The sequence below is a fragment of the Scyliorhinus torazame genome, chromosome 7 (genome assembly GCF_047496885.1).
Source record: "Scyliorhinus torazame isolate Kashiwa2021f chromosome 7, sScyTor2.1, whole genome shotgun sequence".
NCBI lineage: Eukaryota > Metazoa > Chordata > Chondrichthyes > Carcharhiniformes > Scyliorhinidae > Scyliorhinus > Scyliorhinus torazame.
Window position 1 is genome coordinate 83,689,224 of NC_092713.1, and position 20,944 is coordinate 83,710,167.

The 20,944-nt window shown below is 49.3% G+C and overlaps 1 protein-coding gene and 1 long non-coding RNA gene across 7 annotated transcripts in view; one reads left to right on the top strand and one right to left on the bottom strand.

Annotated features, from left to right (window-relative positions):
- fggy (FGGY carbohydrate kinase domain containing) overlaps positions 1-20,944 on the bottom strand; it is a 554,287-nt gene that overhangs the window by 372,720 nt on the left and 160,623 nt on the right. The window lies entirely within an intron of this gene.
- The window catches only part of LOC140426347 (uncharacterized), a 68,542-nt gene continuing 60,697 nt past the window's right edge, over positions 13,100-20,944 (top strand). The window contains exon 1 of the long non-coding RNA XR_011948190.1: positions 13,100-13,136. This is a non-coding gene — a long non-coding RNA (uncharacterized lncRNA). The remainder of the gene's footprint in view (positions 13,137-20,944) is intronic.

Genomic DNA, 20,944 nt, shown 5'->3' on the forward strand with positions numbered 1-20,944 from the left:
AAATAAGTTACATCAAGCATACATTTGGTATCTGCGATCTTTAAAGCTGGTTTAAAAACAATTTCACCTGAAGCCAACAGCACCCACAAAACTGCTCACGTTCCGAAATCAAACTAATGACAATAAGTTTCTATCAATTGCACCCATTCGAGGAGGGCCTTCAAGCAAAGCTTGTTTTTTGGGACTCAGCATGAGTAGGTATGTCTTTCATGTAAAAATATTTAATTTACTCAGAAGTGGACTAGTGTACACTAATGAAACTCGTAAATGGTTCATTAAAGATTTTCTGAGTTATTTTCAGTGATTTGAAATCAGGGGCGTCATTCTCCGACCCCCCGCCGGGTCGGAGAATGGCCGTTGGCCGCCGTGAATCCCGCCCCCGCCCCCGCCGAAGTCTCCGGTACCGGAGATTCTCCGGCCCGGATGGGCCGAAGTCCCGCCCAGAAATTGCCTGTCCCGCCGGCGTAAATCAAAGCTGGTATTTACCGGCGGGACCAGGCGGCGTGGGCGGGCTCCGGGGTCCTGGGGGGGGCGCGGGGCGATCTGACCCCGGGGGGTACCCGCAGGGTGGCCTGGCCCGCGATCGGGGCCCACCGATCCGCGGGCGGGCCTGTGCCGTGGGGGCACTCTTTCCCTTCCGCCTCCGCCACGGCCTCCACCATGGCGGAGGCGGAAGAGACTCTCCCCACTGCGCATGCGCGGGAAACTGTCGGCGGCCGCTGACGCTCCCGCGCATGTGCCGCATTTCCGCGCCAGCTGGCGGGGCAACAAACGACATTTCCGCCAGCTGGCGGGGCGGAAATCCCTCCGGCGCCGACCTAGCCCCTCAATGTTGGGGCTCGGCCCCCAAAGATGCGGAGCATTCCGCACCTTTGGGCCGGAGCGATGCCTGTCTGATTGGCGCCGTTTTTGGCGTCAGTCGGCGGACATCGCGCCGTTGGGGGAGAATTTCGCCCCAGGTTTCTGACAGGTAGAGACTGGCTAACAATGCACACAATAACAATTTACAACATCTGCAGATCTCTCACAAAGCTGCACAGTAGTCTACTAGCCTATAGATGATTTATGGTTGTAATGTGCAGATATTTGAATGGTTTCTGCCTGGGAGTTACAGTTACTGCCAGATAAAGTAATCTTCGTCGCTGCTAGCAAAGCTGCCAGCAATGAACTGCCACGAAAAAGCAAAATAAAGTAATTGGGAATCAGAACTACAAACAGAGAAGGGATCAGTTACAGGGTGGCCTTGTCTCAAAAAAAAAGGCTGGAATGTCTTGATGTCATTCGATTCCAACTATACTTTCAAACAGTATTTGTAGAGGTTAGGGATCATTAGAAGAATATGTTACTTGTTACAATCCAATGAAACGTGGGCAAGCTGGTGTCTTCCCCTTATTGCCGCCAAAGGACACAAAAGCTTTCCAATGACCAGCACAGAACCACCAGGTCAAATTACAAATATCTGTACCAATCATGGCTAGCTGAAGAGATAAGTAACCCACATGGTCGGTAAGCCAATTTGTCATGGACACTGCTATCACTAAGATTTAACACAAGACCATAAATGTTTTTTACCACAGTAACAGTAACTCCAACATCTCTCACTGTCAACGTGGAACAGAAAGTTCCAGCACTTTTGCAGTGTCAGATTAAATGTTGATACTTAATTGGGTGGATGCTAAGACCCTGATTATTAATATAGCACAGCTGGTGTTAGTTACTATTTCACAACCAGAGGGCTCTGATAACCGATCGCACTTTGACTCCCTCACTGACGGCAAATAAGGGTCATGTTTATAAATGCTGACAAGGAAAGAAACCCACGATTTCCCAAGTTTTTTATATTATATTTTGATGTTGTCTTGGAGGTTAATCTAAAATTGGATTCTCAGAGTTTGTGCAATGCAAACCAGAGACAAATATTTTTTTTTTGTAAATTAGGATAGCTTGTCCAAGCAGGCAGGTGCTGGAATGAGATTAGTCCACAGGAGAATTCTATCCATTTGCCACAGGCAAGCAAGCAATAGTTACTGTATATCACTGTTAGTTAGTTCAAAAATTCCAAACTTTCATGCTGAGAACTTAAAGGTAATAATCATAATAATAATCTTTATTGTTTCACAAGTAGGCTGACATTAACACTACAATAAAGTTACTGTGAAAAGCTCTGAATGTTTCATTTGGCTTTTATAATTTATTTACATATTTTATCCTTATTTTAGTTCTTGTTGCTCAAATGAAAACTGAGGTCATCTAGACAGTTGTCATGTGCTTACTGTGGTTAGAAAATGACATTGCCAGAGGTCTCAGGCTAATGAATCAGTAATCACTTCCCGACTGGAGTTTAATGTTCTCCCCTGAACTGAGTTGAGTCTGGGAGGGGAAATTACTCAAACGGTTTGGATTCACACCACGTTCTTAACTCTGCCCCAGTTAGATCTGGGTGGGGAAAGGCTCATAGATGGTCTTCACGCCCAGTGCTAATTGAGGTCCTTAAGTGGGCACTTAATGCTTCTGGGTGCAGTCCCACGTTATCATTCATTGCCTAACTGAGGGATCGAGCATCAGGAAATGAGTGCTGCTGAGAGTCACTGGCTCTTTTCTTGCCATTGACCCCTTCCCCCACGAAATCCCCTCCCTTCATCACCCACCTGTGGCCTGAGACCATTGACAATGGTGGATTCAAGTGGTTGCATTACCGGCAGCAGCCACCACTCTCCCTGGTGGCATTGCTGAGCCATTCACAACTACTGGTCCTTGATTGACCAGCAGTTCTCAGCAAGGGCTGGAGGGGGCAGGCAAATTTCAGCCTCCAGAGCCCTTGATTCTGGGGAAGGCCTCCTCCATTGCCCAGTCTGGCAGGCCTTCCCTGTCATGATATCCACATTAACATATCATGGTGCAATCACACACACACACTGATGGACAGGTAGATGGACCAAGCAACACACACACAGCATCACAGCCAATCACCAGGGAGAGCAGAGGCACTATAAAACAGGGTGTTTAACACCACAGTTCCCGCTCATTCGACCAGGAGATAGCTCAGAGCACAGAGCTCACAGTGTGCCACTCATACACCATGTGCTGAGTACCTCACTAAGATAGTGCTAGGGCTGGGTCCACAGGTTAGCTGGTGAAGTACGAACCACAGCCATAAGTTAATAGTTATTATTGTACAGAATAATAAAACAGAGTTGTACCATCTACAGCCGTGTTGGTTCGTTTGTGTATCGAAACACCCAACACGACATTCCCAAGAGTAGCTGAGGCTTGGCTCTTACTGGCTAATCAGCCTGTACGCAAGTTCCCCTTCTACATTAAAATGTTCCCACCATTTCAGTAAAAGTAGTGACAGGGGAGAAAAATTTCAAAATGATTTCTATTTCTGTGAAGCATAATTAATTTTGTTTTGCAAAATCAAGCCTTTTCCTTTATAATCCTTAAATGCAGAATGGCTGCTTAGTCAAGTTTAATCTCCTACACCCAGTTGTTAAAATGTCCACCAACAAATCTATATGTGTGCACATGTTGTCATCTGTTGGTATACAAACTCTGGCAACATAATGCCTAACTAGATTCATCGTGTAAAAAACAATGGTGTGTGGATGAACATAAATTAACACTGTTAGATTTGCTTCCTTGTTCTTTTTCATACTTGCAACCATGAGAGAAATTGAGTTCGAAAATCAATGTCAAATATTTTTAAATGAATCAATCTGAGACATGGGGCGAAATTCTCCCCCAATGGCGCGATGTCAGCCGACTGGCGCCAAAAACGGCGCCAATCAGACGGGCATCGCGCCCGCCCAAAGGTGCGGAATGCTCCGCATCTTTGGGGGCCGAGCCCCAACATTGAGGGGCTAGGCCGGCACCGGAGGGATTTCCGCCCCGCCAGCTGGTGAAAATGGCGTTTGTTGCCCCGCCAGCTGGCGCGGAAATGCGGCACATGCGCGGGTGTGTCAGCGGCCGCCGACAGTTTCCCGCGCATGCGCAGTGGGGAGAGTCTCTTCCGCTTCCGCCATGGTGGAGGCCGTGGCGGAGGCGGAAGGGAAAGAGTGCCCCCACGGCACAGGCCCGCCCGCGGATCGGTGGGCCCCGATCGCGGGCCAGGCCACCGTGGGGGCACCCCCCCCGGGGTCAGATCGCCCCGCACCCCTCCCAGGACCCCGGAACCCGCCCACGCCGCCTGGTCCCGCCAGTAAATACCAGCTTTGATTTACGCCGGCGGGACAGGCAATTTCTGGGCGGGACTTCGGCCCATCCGGGCCGGAGAATTGAGTGGGGGGTCCCGCCAACCGGCGCGGCCCGATTCCCGCCACCGCCCAATCTCCGGTACCGGAGACTTCGGCGGGGGCGGGATTCATGGCGGCCAGCGGCCATTCTCCGACCCGGCAGGGGGTCGGAGAATGACGCCCATGGAGTGCTATTTAACCACCACGTTGCACCCGGCATGGATCTGGGGATTCCCGTTAAATAGCTGGAAAGGCCAAAATCAAGCCTCATGCCCATGACGAGTTCCAGATCACGTGCACATTATTGACGTCCAATTTCCATCGATTTCCATCTCATCAGTGAAACTGAAATCAAATGCAATGACCTCCCGGGAATGAACCGGCTCCCCAGCAAGAAATCATGCGGGCGTCGTTTAGCACTCCTTTTTTAAAAACGGAAGCTGGCACAATGGCTGCTGAGGGGAACTGAGGAGGTGAGTAGCCATTTCCATTTTCCAGCATGCAGTCCAAGGGCACTGGAGCTGCTCCCCACCCCCCAGTACTTGGGGTGGGGGGAGACCCCTGAGGGAGTTTGACTTTGTTGGGAGGAGGGGGGGGGGGGGCTGAAGCATTCCAAGTCGGGGTCGCCCCTGGGCGAAGGGGCTTTTCGTCTGTGAGGCCTTCAAGCCATTGTTTAATATTGTGGAGACATATAACAGGGGCAACCACAACTACTGCCTGTCTGACCTACCAAACACTTCCAGGACAGAGCCCTGTTTTTGGTCATATGCTGACAGTCACTTTAACTCTTCTTGACTTTGAGCAGCCTCCAGCTTCACAGTTGAAGGCTATTGCTCATAAGGAATTGGCTTTGTTAGTTGTGAGAGCACTTCACAGCTGCAGGTTGTATTTGCTGCTTGCTGCTGCATGTGGCTGAAAATGCCTAGAGGCTGCTGTTGCTGTTTTCTTCCTTGTCTGGAGCCGGAAAGACGGACAATCTTTTCTGAAATACCTGGGCGGGATTCTCCGACCCCCCCGCCGTGTCGGAGAATCGCCGGGGGGCGGCGTGAATCCCGCCCCCACCGGCTGCCGAATTCTCTGGCACTGGGGATTTGGCGGGGGCAGGAATCGTGCTGCGCCAGTCAGCGGCCGCTGGCAGCGGCTCCCCTGGTGATGCGGGCCGAGTGGCCATCCGTTTTCAGCCGGCGTAAATTACAACATGTACTTACCGGCAGGACCTGGCTCTGAGGGTGGCCTCCGGGGTCCCTGGGGAGGGCGCGGGGGGATCTGGCCATGGGGGGTGCCCCCAAGATGGCCTGGCCCGTGATGGGGGCCCACCAATCCGCGGGCGGGCCTGTGCCGTGGGGGCACTCTATTCCTCCGCGTCGGCCGCTGTAACAGTCCGCGATGGCCGACGCGGAGAACACCCCTGCACATGCGCTGGGATGACGCCAGCACACGCTGGCGCTCCCGCGCATGTGCCAACTCACGACGGCCGGCGGAGGACCTTCAGCGCCGGTTGGCGTGGCGCCAAGCCCCTTCCGCGCCAGCTGGCGCGGCGCAAACCACTCCGGCGCCGGCCTAGCCCCCGAAGGTGCGGAGGAGTCCGCACCTTTGGGGCGGCCCGATGCCGGAGTGGTTCACACCATTCGTCAGCGCCGGATTGGCCCGCCCCACCGGTTAGCGGAGAATCCTGCCTCTGGGTCCTGGAACACTGGATTCCGAGGGATATTTGAGTCCAGAAGGCAATCTGGGTTGAAGCAAGAAGATGCTGTGGTGCGCGACACTGATCCAAATAGGACACCCGATACCGCTATTGAAGACATGCTTCACAGGATTGCTGATGCTTTTGTTGCTGGTGTGGCGAGTGCTGCATGTAACTGGAAGATCACCACGGGTTAAACAAGGATGTTCAACTGCACCGTGAGCGGCAGTGGAATATTTGGATGCTAGGATTTGGATCCGGTGAGATTGGACCATGTGGGAGGGCCTAGACAGGTGCGATTCCTGGATGGAGAATGGCACTGATACGCGGAACAAGTAACACATTGATGGACAGACCAGTTCTACGACAAAGTTCTGGACATGATAACACAGTCTCAGGCTTCTCCTGCGTTTCTGTTGAGGAACCTGTGAGGGTTGATATCGTTTGTTTTGTTTTTTGTGTGAAAAGGAGCTCAGGAATAAGAAGGGTTCAATCATAATGTTGGAAGTGTACTGTAGATCCCAACAGCCCGCAGGAGACAGAAGAGCAGTTGTGTAATCAGATACTGAAAAGATGTGTAAAAAGCAGAGTAATTGTAATGGTGACTTTAACTTCCCCCATATTGACTGGGAATTTCTTAAAGCCAGGACTCAGATGAAGAGCAATTTGTTAGATGTGTACAGGAGGGCTTTTTTGCTGCAATATGTTGACAATCCAACTAGAGAGGAGGCCATACTAGATTTGGTACTGGGGAATGAGTCAGGCCAGGTGATTGATGTTTCAGTGGAGGAGCATTTTGGGCTCAGCGACCATAATTTCATAAGATTTCGGGTAGTCATGGATAAGGACAAGAGTGACCCGGGAGTGAGGGCACTTAATTGGGCAAAGGCCAATTACGCCCAAATTAGACAGGAACTGGGGTATGTGGATTGGGAGCAGCTGCTTGAGGGCAAATGTGAGAGGCTTTTAAACACCAGTTGATTGAAGTGCAGGACAGGAATGTCCCTGAAAAAATGAAGGATAGAAATGGCAGGATTCGGGAACCACGGATGACAAGCAAAATTGTCAGCTTAGTCAAAGGGAAAAACGAAGCACATGATAGGTCTAGGCATCTAAAAACTGATGAAGCCCTTGAGGAGTACAGTGAAAGTAGGATGGAACTTAAACATGGAATTAGTAGGGCTAAAAGGGGCCATGAAATGTCTTCAGCAAGCATGGTCAAGGATAATCCCAAGGAACTCTCTTGAGAACGTCAATATATCAAAGGGGGATGTGTTAAGTATCTTAAATTGCATTAAGATAGGCAAGTCCCCGGGGCCAGATGGGATCTATCCCAGGTTACTGCGGGAGGCAAGGGGAGAAATAGCTGGGGCCTTATCAGATATCTTCACATCCTCTTTGACCACAGGCGAGGTTCCAGAGGACTGAAGAATAACCTATGTTATTCCTTTGTTTAAGAACGAAAACATGGACAATCCAGCAAATTATAGGCTGGTGAGCCTGACATCAGTCGTGAGGAAACTTTTGGAAAAGATACTGAGGGACAGGATATATGTACATTTGGAGGAAAATGGATTAGTTAGTGACAGGCAGCACAGTTTTGTACGGGGAAGGTCATGTCTCACCAACTTGATAGAGTTTTTTGAAAAGGTGACAAAGAAAATTGATAGGGAAGGGTTGTGGGTGTAGTTTATATGGACTTTAGTGAGGCGTTTGGCAGACTGCTACAAAAACTAAAATCACATGGGATTCGGGGTGGGCTGGCTAGATGAATACAGAACTGGCTTGGTTATAGAAGACAGAGAGTAGCGATGGAAGGATGTTTTTCTGAATGGAGATCTGTAGCTAGTGATGTTCAGCAGGGATCAGTGCTGGAACCTCTGCTGTTTGTAGAATATATAAATGATCTGGAGGAAAATGTGGGTGGTCTGATTACTAAGTTTGCGGATGACATGAAGATTGGCGGAGTTGCTGATAGTGCCGAGGATTGTCAGAGGATACAAGATACAACAGGATATAGACAGATTGGATACTTGGGCACAGAAATGGCAGATGAAGATTAATCTGGACAAATGCGAAGTGATGCATTTTGGAGGAACAAATCTATACTGCAAATGGCAGAACCCTTAAGAACATTAACATGCAGAGGGATCTGGGCACACAGGCCCACAGTTCCCTAAAAGTGGCCAAGGTGATTAAGAAAGTACATGGCATTCTTGCCTTCATCAACCGGGGCACTGAGTACAGGAAAAGGGATATCATGTTGCAGCTATATAAAACCTTGGTTCGGCTGCATTTGGAGTATTGTGTGCAGTTCTGGTTACCACATTATCAGAAGGGCGTGGAAACTTTGGAGAGAGTGCAAAGAAGGTTCACCAGGATGTTGCCTGGTCTCGAGGGTGTTAGCTATGAGGAGAGGTTGAATAAACAAGGATTGTTTTCACTGGAAAGACGGAGGCTGAAAGGAGACCTGATAGAGGTCTACAAAATTCTGAGAGGCATAATCAGGGTGGGTAGTAAGAGGCTTTTTCCAAAGGTGGACTGTCAATTACAAGGGGGCACAGGTTTGAGGTGAGAGGGGGAATATTTAAGGGAGATCTGCAGGGTAAGTTTTTTACGCAGTGTAGTGGGTTCCGGGAATGCGCTGCCAGAGTATGTGGTAGAAGCAGGCACATTATCAACATTTAAGAGGCATCGGGATGGGTACATGAATAGAGAGTTAATAGAGGGATACGGACCAAGTAAGGGTAGAAGGATTTCTTTTAGTTAGGGCATCATGATCAGCATAGGCTTGGAGGGCCAAAGGGCCTGTTCCTGTGCTGTACTTTTCTTTGTTCTTTGTTCTACAGCTTTGTATTGGTACTAATATGGAACAATGACATTTCCTTGTTGTTTCATGGTTCGTGTAATATGTGGAATGTTATGCAGTTGATTTTCAATTCTTTGTTACTGTTGACCGTTTTTGCCAATAAAATATTACTCACGTGGGTACACGTGCCGTGTCTCAGACAATGATAATTGCATCGCATTTCAATCAATTTGAAGCCTGAGCAGTTTACCTGATCTCTAGAAGCGTCAGCACTATAGAAGCAGCAGCCAACAATCAAATACTCAAGAGCTGGGCTTCAGCACTGGGATTATCCTCACAGCCAAAGGGTGAGTGTGTGGATCAGGGGAGGGCACCTGAGCACGGTCTCCCTAATGATCCCAGCAAGGGTTTGGGGTCTAGAGGCTCCTGCTGTGGTCAGGGGTGAGTGTGCAGAGCGAGGTTTTCCAGCACAACAGACTCGGTGGATGGCACTCTGAGAGTAGACAGGACACGTAAGGGTGGGCGGGTTTGAGGGTCCTGGGGTGGAAGCCCTTGTTAAGTAATGGGTTAAGAGACATTCCAATTAGTTGTCTCATTTATGTTAAGTATCCAATAATTGACACTGATATGTAAAGAGGCTTCAGGTGGCCTTTGTGTCAGGTGATATGATGATAGAGTTTTGTGCAGAGACTGTTAAAGTAAAATAAAGTTGTTTGTGAAAAGGAGCAGAACCGTTGACACTTTATACAACAGCAGCTAAACGTCTAACAGCCCTAATGGATTGTCGGTCTGTCTCCTTCTCCAATTCCAGACCGGAGAAGGTTGCAACAGCGTTGACGCAGGCTTGTGGCGGCATCTCTTGTGCACATGGTTGATGCACACCCTGAAGACCCGGCCACTGATCAGATCGAGGAGGAACTCAAGAGGGGGATGCCAGCGATGGCCCAAGGTGTCCATGTGTCGCTGATCTTTTGAGAAAATGACGGACAGCATGTACTGCAGAAGACTCCGTCTCAACAGGGAGAGAGTACGTCACCTGTGCCACATCCTCGAGGACATGGCACCCCGTAAAGGAAGAGGACACTCCCATCAGCCATGAAGGTCACCAAAGCCCTGAGGATCTGTGCCACCAGTTCCTTCTAGGGATCGAGAGGGTACTTGTATGGCATATCACAGACCACAAGTGCATCCGTGAGGTCACAGATGCCCTGTATAACCAGGCAGCTGACCATATCAACTTTGAGCTGGGCCAAGTCCACCAAGATGCCCAGGATGTTCCTGCCTCCACCTGATGTGCTGACCAGATTGTGCCCCAGAAGCCTATCTACAATGTCGCCCGCCGAGGTGTGTATCTCTGCACTAGTGGAAGGTGGAGGTGATAGCTGTGACGCCTTGATGGTGGTCTCCCTCGGAGTCCTCCTCTGAGGTGGTCTCTTGGGTGGCAGGGGGTCAATGACTCTGGATGGCCCGGCCTCATTAGATAGAGATCTTGAGAGAGAATGGACATGTTATGAGCAGATCTGTGCGCTGCCAAGCTTATGTATTGACTGGGAGTGAGTGGTGAGGGAGCATTTAAAAGCAGCTCCCCCTTATTAGTGATGAGAGGGAAGGATCATTTTCTCTGACATGAACAACTGATTGAGACAAGTGGTCTGTGTGAAGGGGCAGTAGATCCTCACCTCTGCGGTGCAGGCCAACCTCGCTGTCGGTGACTGCTCTCTCTTCGGTCAACACTGCAATCTCTAGTGCCTGTTCCTCATAGGGGGTGAGTACTCGGATCTCAGATATCCACCCCCTGTCTTGGCCGTTTCATGCTTACTATGGGCTATCTTTTCCTGTGGAGACAAGGAGAGGGCTTTGTATGCTGTGCGCTTGATGGATCAGGGGGATTTATGGCAGGTGATATGTGTGGGCACCGCAACTGGACATCAAGGGATTGTACTGGTGGGTGCCAGGGGGTGCTGAAGAACAAGCATGATGATCGGATGTCGGGAGGGTGCGAGGTATCAGACAGTGATTTGTGGGGGCGGGGTGGTGTTGGGAATTTGAGGGGTGGCAGGAGAAACTGATGCCAGGAGACAGGTGGTAGCTTACCCTTGCAGCTCGGTGGAGGTCATTGGTCTCCTTCCTATATTGGACACCAATCCTCTTGGTCATGCTGCCCGCACTGACAGCCGCTGCCACTGCCTCCAAGGCGCTATTGGTTACCCTGCTGCTGGTCCTTTGTCCCCATCGGCAGAACAGGGTTTCCCATCTTGTCTCCACAGTGTCCAGAATTCTGGTCAGGTCAGCATTGCCATAGTGAGGATCAGATCTGCGCGCTGCCATGCTTGTGTGTTGGTGGGACTGAGTGGTGAGGAAGCATTTAAAAGCAGCTCCCCTTGTTAGCCAACCAGCTGCTGAGGTGCGAGTCTGTCGAATCAGATGGCGAGCCAACCAGTAATTGCAAGAAGTTTGTGGGCGCTCATTTCCGGCACTAAGTGCCATTAAGTACAGGTCATGATCTCACCAACGCAGCAGTCGAGAAACACCCCGGCAATCGCACTCAAAATGACACTTCGAATTGTTTCCATTAAATTGCGCCCATGATGTTAAGATCTGGAAAGGTGATTTTTATCTGCCCCTTCCTCACTGAGCATTAGGCTGACACATACACCGAAAATAAACATTGCCTGTGAAATCCTACATCTGTTCCTTTTTGTTGATCTGGGGCTTGTAGTCAGGCTGATGAACCTGACACAAGCCACCTCCTGGTGGGGTCTTGTATCGTAAATCTCGGATTGGCCAAGACCACTGCCGGTAGCAGCATTCAATTGAGCAATGTGCCCGCGCCCCAGAGCCAGCAGTGGCCCGTGCTGATAATGCAAGATGAAACTGACGTTCTGGCAAGGCGCCTTCAAATTCCTCCTAAGTTAATTTTAAACACCCATGGACTGATAGGTATGAACCTGCAATCAAAATGGGAGGGCGAGTCAGTAGAAATTGCAGCAGCAGCATCTTTATTGCAGGGGTGGCCAATGCCACTCCACCCTGGTCAATGGAATGGCTGTTGAGGAGGAACCCCCTCCTCCGCCCTAAGGAACCCACTGGGAGGCTGTCAAGGGCTACCTCACAATCTCTCCAAGCATTGGTTGGCAGCCCCAACACGGGAAAAATGTCTGGAAATTTCAGGAAGTGGCCATTAATTGCCAATCAATTGCTTCAATAGGCTGCCACCAGAGTTCACCACATGGATGAAAAAAACTACATTTCAAAAATAATTATTTGGATACAATGGACTTTCAACAAATGAAAAATATGAGTATTTGAAAAATATTATTGCCGTGATGTTCTGCTCCCGCTGGTATCAGGGATGATGTTTTGTGGCGGGAGCAGAAAATATAACGAGCAGGTCAAAGTCATGTTTCACATATTGATGTAAAAAGCAAGAAGCGATCGTCCCTGCCCCCCACATCAGTGGAAGGCCATATTTCCTGTCATTCAACATCGAGAACCTCATTGTAATATATTTGCATATCATACACCCACCTCAAATAATACGGCTCAGGCGGTGTGATGTTAGAATGGCACGATGCACAACTGGTCTCAGAAGGCAAGTAGCCGGTGAGCATAACTCCCTGAGAAGCTCGGAGGTGAGTGCAGTGCGGTTCCATGCTCAGGGAAAAGGTGGTGCTGGGGCTCCCAGGGTGATGCCAGGGGTTCCTGTGGGGTACCAGGGTCATGCCAGGTTGATTCAAGGGTGATGCAGGAGGGGTGTCAGGATGATGCTGGGGATGCCAGAGCATGCACCTGGGTGTAGAATGTTTCCTGGTGAGCTTGCTGTGCGATGCGGCAGGATAATCGGAGACCACCCGCCGGCGATATATTGTGAAACCCCTGTCTGCCTCTTTTTGTCACTACGTCCTGTTCCATATGGCAAAAAAGCCACCATCGCCATCGGCAGGCTCCACGCTGCTTTTCCCACCTAACATCGGACTTTGCAATATCGGAGAAAATCTCATCCTGTATAAGTTTCTTTCATTTTTTATAATCAAATCATTTTTTGTAGAATGCGAAAAATAATGATATTGTTTCATATCAGTAACTCAGCTTTTAAGAATAAACATGAAGCATGATGAGAGCTCATTTGTTCCATTTAGATTGTCTAACTCCTAACTCTCACAGCCAAGAATCCATTTACATTTATACTCTCTTCATACAAATGCTGCTACTAATTTATATGGATTATTCTAAACATTTACAAGCTCTGAGCAAGAAAAAAATACATGTTTAAAATTGACTTTCCAATAAGTTATATTAATACTCTGGTTCTGCTATCCTGATATATGCTGAAGTAACTCACTGGATTTGTGTCATCTATACCATTAATATTTCAGATACTTCAATGAAGCCTTTTTGACCTGCATAACAGGTGAGCTTAACAATTTTTTCATGAAGCCCATCCTCTCTACACTTAACTTCCTGTCCTTCTTTGTATCTTCACTCATTTATACATTTCCTTTTTCTAACATGGCCAGAAGTGAACACAGTACTAATTTGGTCCAAAGATGTGAGGTCATGCACTTTGGTCGTAAGAATAGAGGCACAGATTATTTTCTAAATAGGAAAAGGCTTAGGAAATCAGAAACATATAGGGACTTAGGAGTCTTAATTCAGGATTCTCTTAAAGTTAATGTGCAGGTTCTGTCGGCAGTTAGAAAGGCAAATGCAATGTTAGCATTAATGTTGAGAGGGCTAGAATGCAAGAGCAGGGATGTACTTTTGAGGCTGTATAAGGCTCTGCTCAGACCCCATTTGGAATATTATGAACAGTTTTGGGCCCTGCATCTAAGGAAAGATGTTCTGACCTTGGAAAGGGTCCAGAGGAAGTTCACAAGAATGATCCCTGGAATGAAGAGCTTGTCATATGAGGAGCAGTTAAGGACTCTGGGTCTGTACTCATTGGGGTTTAGAAGGATGAGGGGGGTATCTTATTGAAACTTACAGGATACTGAGAGGCCTAGATAGAGTGGACTTGGAGAGGAAGTTTCTACTAGTAGGAAAAGCTAGAACCAGAGGGCACAGTCTCAGATTGAAGGGACGATCCTTTAAAACTGAGATGAGGAGGAAATTCTTCAGCCAGAGGGTGGTAAATTTGTGGAACTCTTTGCCGCAGAAAGCTGTGGAGGCCAAATCACTGAGTGCCTTTAAGACAGAGATAGATAGGTTCTTGATTAATAAGGGGATCAGGGGATATGGGGAGAAGGCAGGAGAATGGGGATGAGAAACATATCAACCATGATTGAATGGCGGAGCAGACTCAATGGGTCAATTGGCCTAATTCTGTTACTCTGTCTTATGGTCTTAATATGACTGGTGAATTGTAGTAACTTCAGTAGGTTTATATTCTGCTGTTCAAACTGTGTTCCTACATTCATTCGTCTTATTAATTACAGCATCACAATGCCAATAAATTGAAAGAACGTGAGTCTGCTGTTCCTTTCAACACACCCTGTTAATTCTATTATCTTCATTGGATACTTGTACATTTTTCACTGAATATGGAATACAGTGCTTTATATTTAACTGTATGAAAATTCATTTGCCATTGTTTTATAAATAATCTAAATTGCCTTTGCAATGTAACTGCATTATCTGAGCTTACTCCTCTTCATGTTTCACTGTTATCTGCAAGCTTTTCCTGGAGATTCTAAAGGGTTTATGCACATATTTTTCTTGTACTCCTTTGATATTAGATCTATGAGTAAAATACCAAGGGAGCTGTGAACAAGTGAAAGTGATGTCATAATAATTTGTCAAAAGAGGATTTAAAAAGCTCAAGTCAATTCTGCACTCTTGTGCACCCATCAAGAAAATTGCACTTACAGGGAATGTGGGTCACAGCCCGGGCTACACTATCACGGTCTGAAACTCTGCCTCATGCTCCCAGTGAATGTCCGGCTGTCGTGCTCCATGTAGGTACCAATGACATAGGTAGGACAAAGAAAGAGTTCCACTTGAGGGATTTTGAGCAGCTGGGAGCAAAATTAAAAAGCAGAACCATAAAGATAATAATCTCTGGATTACTATCTGAGCCACAAGCATACAGGGTAAATACAGCCACAAGGTTGAGGGCGTGGCTGAAAGATTGGTATGAGTAAAAAGGGTTTTGAGACATCTTGCGTCTTAAAAGTGGCAACAGAGACAGTGGATACGTAGGTTGTAATCTTCCAAAATTCTGGATAGATCCAAGCGAATTGAAAATCCACAAATGTAACACCTTTATTCAAGAAAGGGTGGAGACAGAAAGCAGGAAACTATAGGACAGTTAGCCTAACATCTGTGATGTTGTAAAATATTAAACTCCACTTATTCAGGAGGAAGTAGCAGGACATTTCTCAAATCAAAATACAATTAGGCAGAGTCAACCTGGTCTTGTGGAATGGGAACCATGTTTGACACAGTTACTGGAGTTATTTGAGGATGTAACAAGTAGGTTGGATAATGGGAGTGCTGGATCCTCAACTATTTGTGATCTACATTAATGACTTGGACAAAGGGGCTTAGTGTATCAAGCCAAATTAGCCAATGATACAAAGATTGCAAGACCAGCCCTAAAAACCATGTTTTATACTTGTTGTATAAGTTGATCCCACATTTCAACCATGACATGCAATATTTGTATTAGTAATTGATGCACAATCAATTACTCGTGAGACAAGGAGAGTCATACTAATCGGCTTTAATCAGCTAGAACTGTACCCAGCAGCTCCGATACAGAAAGTGAAGGCTGCTGGGACGGCATGGGTTCTTATACCCCGCCTCTCAGGGCGGAGCTATGTGCATTAGCCAATGGTAGACTCCTAGGTCTAGCCAATGGGCATCCATCTCTCAGGTACTGCAATACCTGGTATTACCACAGTAGTCAGCAACAATTTTTCACCCCACAAATGCATGTTTTTGTGCACCTTATAACCGGGCACAAGGAATCAAGCAGGTGATATGGGCTGTGTTGAGAAGATGCTCTACAGTTTATTCACGCCCACTCTTTGGGTCAGATGGCACTGACATTTCAAAATGGTGACCAACCACACCCACACTGATGGTTCACTTTTATGCTCTGCATATACATTGACCCCGGTGTTTGTAGAGATTTTTCAAAGCTTCAAAGGTCAGCTTACACAACAACGTCCATAGTAAGTTAAGTGCTGATGCATGCGGCTACTTCAACCAGGAGATCTGCTGCCACGTTATGCCACGCTTGTCTGTCTTGCGCCATCCTCACACACTCAATTGTAGCTTATCTGCAACCACTCTGTGATGGCCATCGTCCAACCGCACCGAGAACGACCGCTCTTTCTGCTGTCCTCCACTTTGCCCTCCAGCAGAGATCTCTATTTTAACAGCTGTGATCAAACAGCCGAAATACTGGCATTTTCGTTTCTGGGTGTCATCTTTTAAGATTTCTTTTTGCTCTTGTAGTTTGAAGCACCTCTTCATTTGTCTTCTGGTCTGTATGTGGAATTTTTAACATGTGTCTTAGCATCCACATTTCAAGGGCCTCTATTTTCTTTCACATATTTATTAATTGTCCAGGTTTTTGAAGCAGACAGGAAAGTCCATAGAATGTAGCATCTTATGAATTTTTCTCTTGCTAAACACTTGAGCATTCTTGGCATTGGCACAACCTTCATCTTCACAAAACTACTTTTGGCCATCTCCTTCTAATGTTGGCATTACATCTACCAACTTCGATTATTATTTGTTCCAAATAGACAAATCATTAGAGTGTGACACCATCCACTTCATTTTAGTTTCTCCTGATGTATTCCGCATTCCTTGTAATCACCATAGTTTGTGACCTTTTAGTGTTCATGTTCATTCCTTATCCTAAACTTCTAGATTTTATTTGATCTGCAATAGTTTGTAGATATTTATCAAAGATTAGACTCCCTGTCCCTCACACACTGATTCACTCTCACACATGAAAGTGAAATGAAAATCGCCATAGTCCCAGCACTCTCCCCTTTGAGAGAGCTGACTAGTGATGATTGAACCTCACTCTCTTCCTCACTCTCACACACATACTCACTCCCTTCTTCTCCTTCACTCACAAACTCTTCCACACACACATTCTCCCTCTCACACCCACACTAACTCTCTCTCACACCTCCCTCACACACATATACCTACTCACTCTCACACACACTCAAGTCTCTCCCTCTTTCTCTCACACCCACCTACCCACTCACATTCGTGCTCTCTCTCAACACTCACTTACTCACTCCCCCTCTATCACTCACACACTCACCCATTCTCTCCCTCTCCCACACACTCATTCTCACCCCCTCTCACACACACACTCACTCTCCCCTCTCTCTCACACACTCATCTCTCTCTCACATACACCCAGTCCCTTCTTACTCTCTCCCACACATCTACTCACTCTCTCCTTTTCACTCTCTCCCACACCCACTCACTCTCCCCTTCTCACTCTTTCCTACACGTCCACTCCCTTTCTTTCACAAACTCACTCTCTCCCACACACCCACTCACTCACTCCCACATACACAACTCACTCTCCTTCTCACTCTCCCACACCCACTCATTCTCTACCTCCCTCTCACACACTCACTCAACTCCCTCTCTCACACCCTCTCTCCCTCATTCATGCCCACCCCAGTAGTATCTTTACCCTCTCTACCCCTCCCACCCACACCTACTGAGGCCCATGGCCTCTATCTTCTTATCCCCATCCTAGCAGCCTCGTTCCCCCACCTCTCCATCCCAGCAGCCACTCTTCTTCCACCTTCCCATCGCAGCAGCCTCTCTCTCTCCCAGGGTCCGATACCCTCTTTCTGTCTGCAGGTCCTGCTGCACCTTATCTCCCAGGCCCAGCTGCACCTTCTCTCCACGGCCCTGCTGCACCTCTCTCCCTGGGCCCAGCTGCCCCTTCTCTCCACGACCATGCTGCACCTCTCTCCCTGGACCCTGCTGCACCTTCTCTCCCCAGGCCCTGCTGCACCTTTTCTCCCCAGGCCCTGATGCACCTTCTCTCCCAGGCCCTGCTGCACCTTCTCTCCCCTGGCCCTGCTGACCTACTTTCCCAGGCCCAGCTGCACCTTCTCTCCCAGGCCCTGCTGCACCTTCTCTCCCAGGCCCTGCTGCACCTTCTCTCCCCAGGCCCTGCTGCACCTTCTCTCCCCAGGCCCTGATGCACCTTCTCTCCCAGGCCCTGCTGCACCTTCTCTCCCCTGGCCCTGCTGACCTACTTTCCCAGGCCCAGCTGCACCTTCTCTCCCAGGCCCTGCTGCACCTTCTCTCCCCGGGCCCTGCTGACCTTCTTTCCCAGGCCCTGTTGCACCTTCTCTCCCCAAGCCCTGCTGCACCTTCTCTCCCAGGCCCTGCTGCACCTTCTCTCCCCAGGCCCTGCTGCACCTTCTCTCCACGGCCCAGCTGCACCTTCTCTCCCAGGCCCAGTTGCACCTTCTCTCCCCGGGCCCTGCTGACCTTCTTTCCCAGGCCCAGCTGCACCTTCTCTCCACGGCCCAGCTGCACCTTCTCTCCCAGGCCCAGCTGCACCTTCTCTCCCCGGGCCCTGCTGACCTACTTTCCCAGGCCCTGCTGACCTTCTTTCCCAGGCCCAGCTGCACCTTCTCTCCACGGCCCAGCTGCACCTATTCTCCCAGGCCCAGCTGCACCTTCTCTCCCCGGGCCCCCCTGACCTTCTCTCCCAGGCCCAGCTGCACCTTCTCTCCACGGCCCAGCTGCACCTTCTCTCCCAGGCCCAGCAGCACCTTCTCTCCTCGGGCCCTGCTGACCTTCTCTCCCCGGGCCCTGCTGACCTTCTTTCCCAGGCCCTGCTGCACCTTCTCTCCACGGCCCAGCTGCACCTTCTCTCCCAGGCCCTGCTGCACCTTCTCTCCACGGCCCAGCTGCACCTTCTCACCCAGGCCCAGCTGCACCTTCTCTCCCCGGGCCCTGCTGACCTTCTCTCCCAGGCCCAGTTGCACCTTCTCTCCACGGCCCAGCTGCACCTTCTCTCCCAGGCCCAGCTGCACCTTCTCTCCACGACCCTGCTGCACCTCTCTCCCTGGGCCCTGCTGCACCTTCTCTCCCCAGGCCCTGCTGCACCTTCTCTCCCAGGCCCTGCTCCACCTTCTCTCACAGGCCCTGCTGCACCTTCTCTCCCAGGCCCTGCTGCACCTTCTCTCCCAGGCCCTGCTGCACCTTCTCTCCCAGGCCCTGCTGCACCTTCTCTCCCAAGCCCTGCTGCACCTTCTCTCCCAGGCCCTGCTGCACCTTCTCTCCCAAGCCCTGCTGCACCTTCTCTCCCAGGCCCTGCTGCACCTTCTCTCCCAGGCCCTGCTGCACCTTCTCTCCCAGGCCCTGCTGCACCTTCTCTCCCAAGCCCTGCTGCACCTTCTCTCCCAGGCCCTGCTGCACCTTCTCTCCCAAGCCCTGCTGCACCTTCTCTCCCCAGGCCCTGCTGCACCTTCTCTCCCAGGCCCTGCTGCACCTTCTCTCCCAGGCCCTGCTGCACCTTCTCTCCCAAGCCCTTCTACACCTTCTCTCCCAGGCCCTGTTGCACCTTCTCTCCCAAGCCCTTCTGCACCTTCTCTCCCAGGCCCTGCTGCACCTTCTCTCCATGGCCCAGCTGCACCTTCTCTCCCAGGCCCAGCTGCACCTTCTCTCCCCGGGCCCTGCTGACCTTCTCTCCCCTGGCCCTGCTGACCTACTTTCCCAGGCCCAGCTGCACCTTCTCTCCACGGCCCAGCTGCACCTTCTCTCGCAGGCCCAGCTGCATCTTCTCTCCCCGGGCCCTGCTGACCTTCTTTCCCAGGCCCAGCTGCACCTTCTCTCCACGGCCCAGCTGCACCTTCTCTCCCAGGCCCTGCTGCACCTTCTCTCCACAGCCCAGCTGCACCTTCTCCCCCAGGCCCAGCTGCACCTTCTCTCCCCGGGCCCTGCTGACCTTCTCTCCCAGGCCCAGCTGCACCTTCTCTCCCAGGCCCTGCTGCACCTTTTCTCCACGGCCCAGCTGCACCTTCTCACCCAGGCCCAGCTGTACCTTCTCTCCCCGGGCCCTGCTGACCTTCTCTCCCAGGCCCAGCTGCACCTTCTCTCCACGGCCCAGCTGCACCTTCTCTCCCAGACCCAGCTGCACCTTCTCTCCCCGGGCCCTACTGCACCTTCTGTCCCAGGCCCAGCTGCAAATTCTCTCCCAGGCCCAGCTGCACCTTCTCTTCCCCGGCAGTGCAGCACTTTCTCTCATCTTACCCCCCACTCCCTAAAATCATCCCTCTCTTCCTCCACACTTACCTCCATGGGTGATTGCTGCTCATCCAATCAGAGACTGTTCCTCTCCCACATTAGCCGGTATAGCTGCTGAGCTTTACCGGCCGCGGATCGTGGGTTGGTCAAGACTGGGTTAAATGATCCCTTCTCTTGTTTCTACTCCAGGTCTAAATCCAGTCTGCGTTACACCAATTTACAGCTTCAAATATGTTATTATTTCTTTCTATTCTGATTTCCAGGATCAGTTTTGTGAGATGATTCATTAAGCTTATAAATCTAAATTGATTGCACTCCATTGCTTTAGATTTCACAGTAACCTAATGCCTACTGAATGTCTTAAGTCATTTGGAATGTATCCTTTGGTATATGTTTGATCACAAATTTCTGTTATCACTTTTAATTCTGTTTCTCCAAGGGCTTTTAGATTTTCTGTTATTACTTCATCACCTGGAACTTTTTCTCTACTCAACAATTTCAAAGCATTATTTCCCTCTGATATCATAATGTTTGGTCCTTCGTTTGCCTTTATACTCTGAGGACTCCCTCGATTTGGATCATCATACAATTCACTTATATATGCTATTCATTGTTTTGCTCCTGCATCCCTTTCAAACAATATTTTACCACCTTTGTCTTTTATGCACCCACGATCTGTTGTTATCCTTTTCTTCAATCTATCAAAGACTTCATCTTCTGGTATATAACTCTCATTTTGTGATATGTTTAGATCTCATACTTCCTCACACATCTCTTTATACCATTTCTCTTCAGTTGTCGACATGCATTCTTTATTTTATTTTCAATGTCATCATACACAGATATGTTTCTTTTCTTTCACCTTCCTTTCATCATTTCTAGTATTTCACCTGTCATCCACACCTTGTCTCTTTTTCTGTTCGGTAATATTTGTTTTTGCAACGCATTATCTACCACTTTTCATGT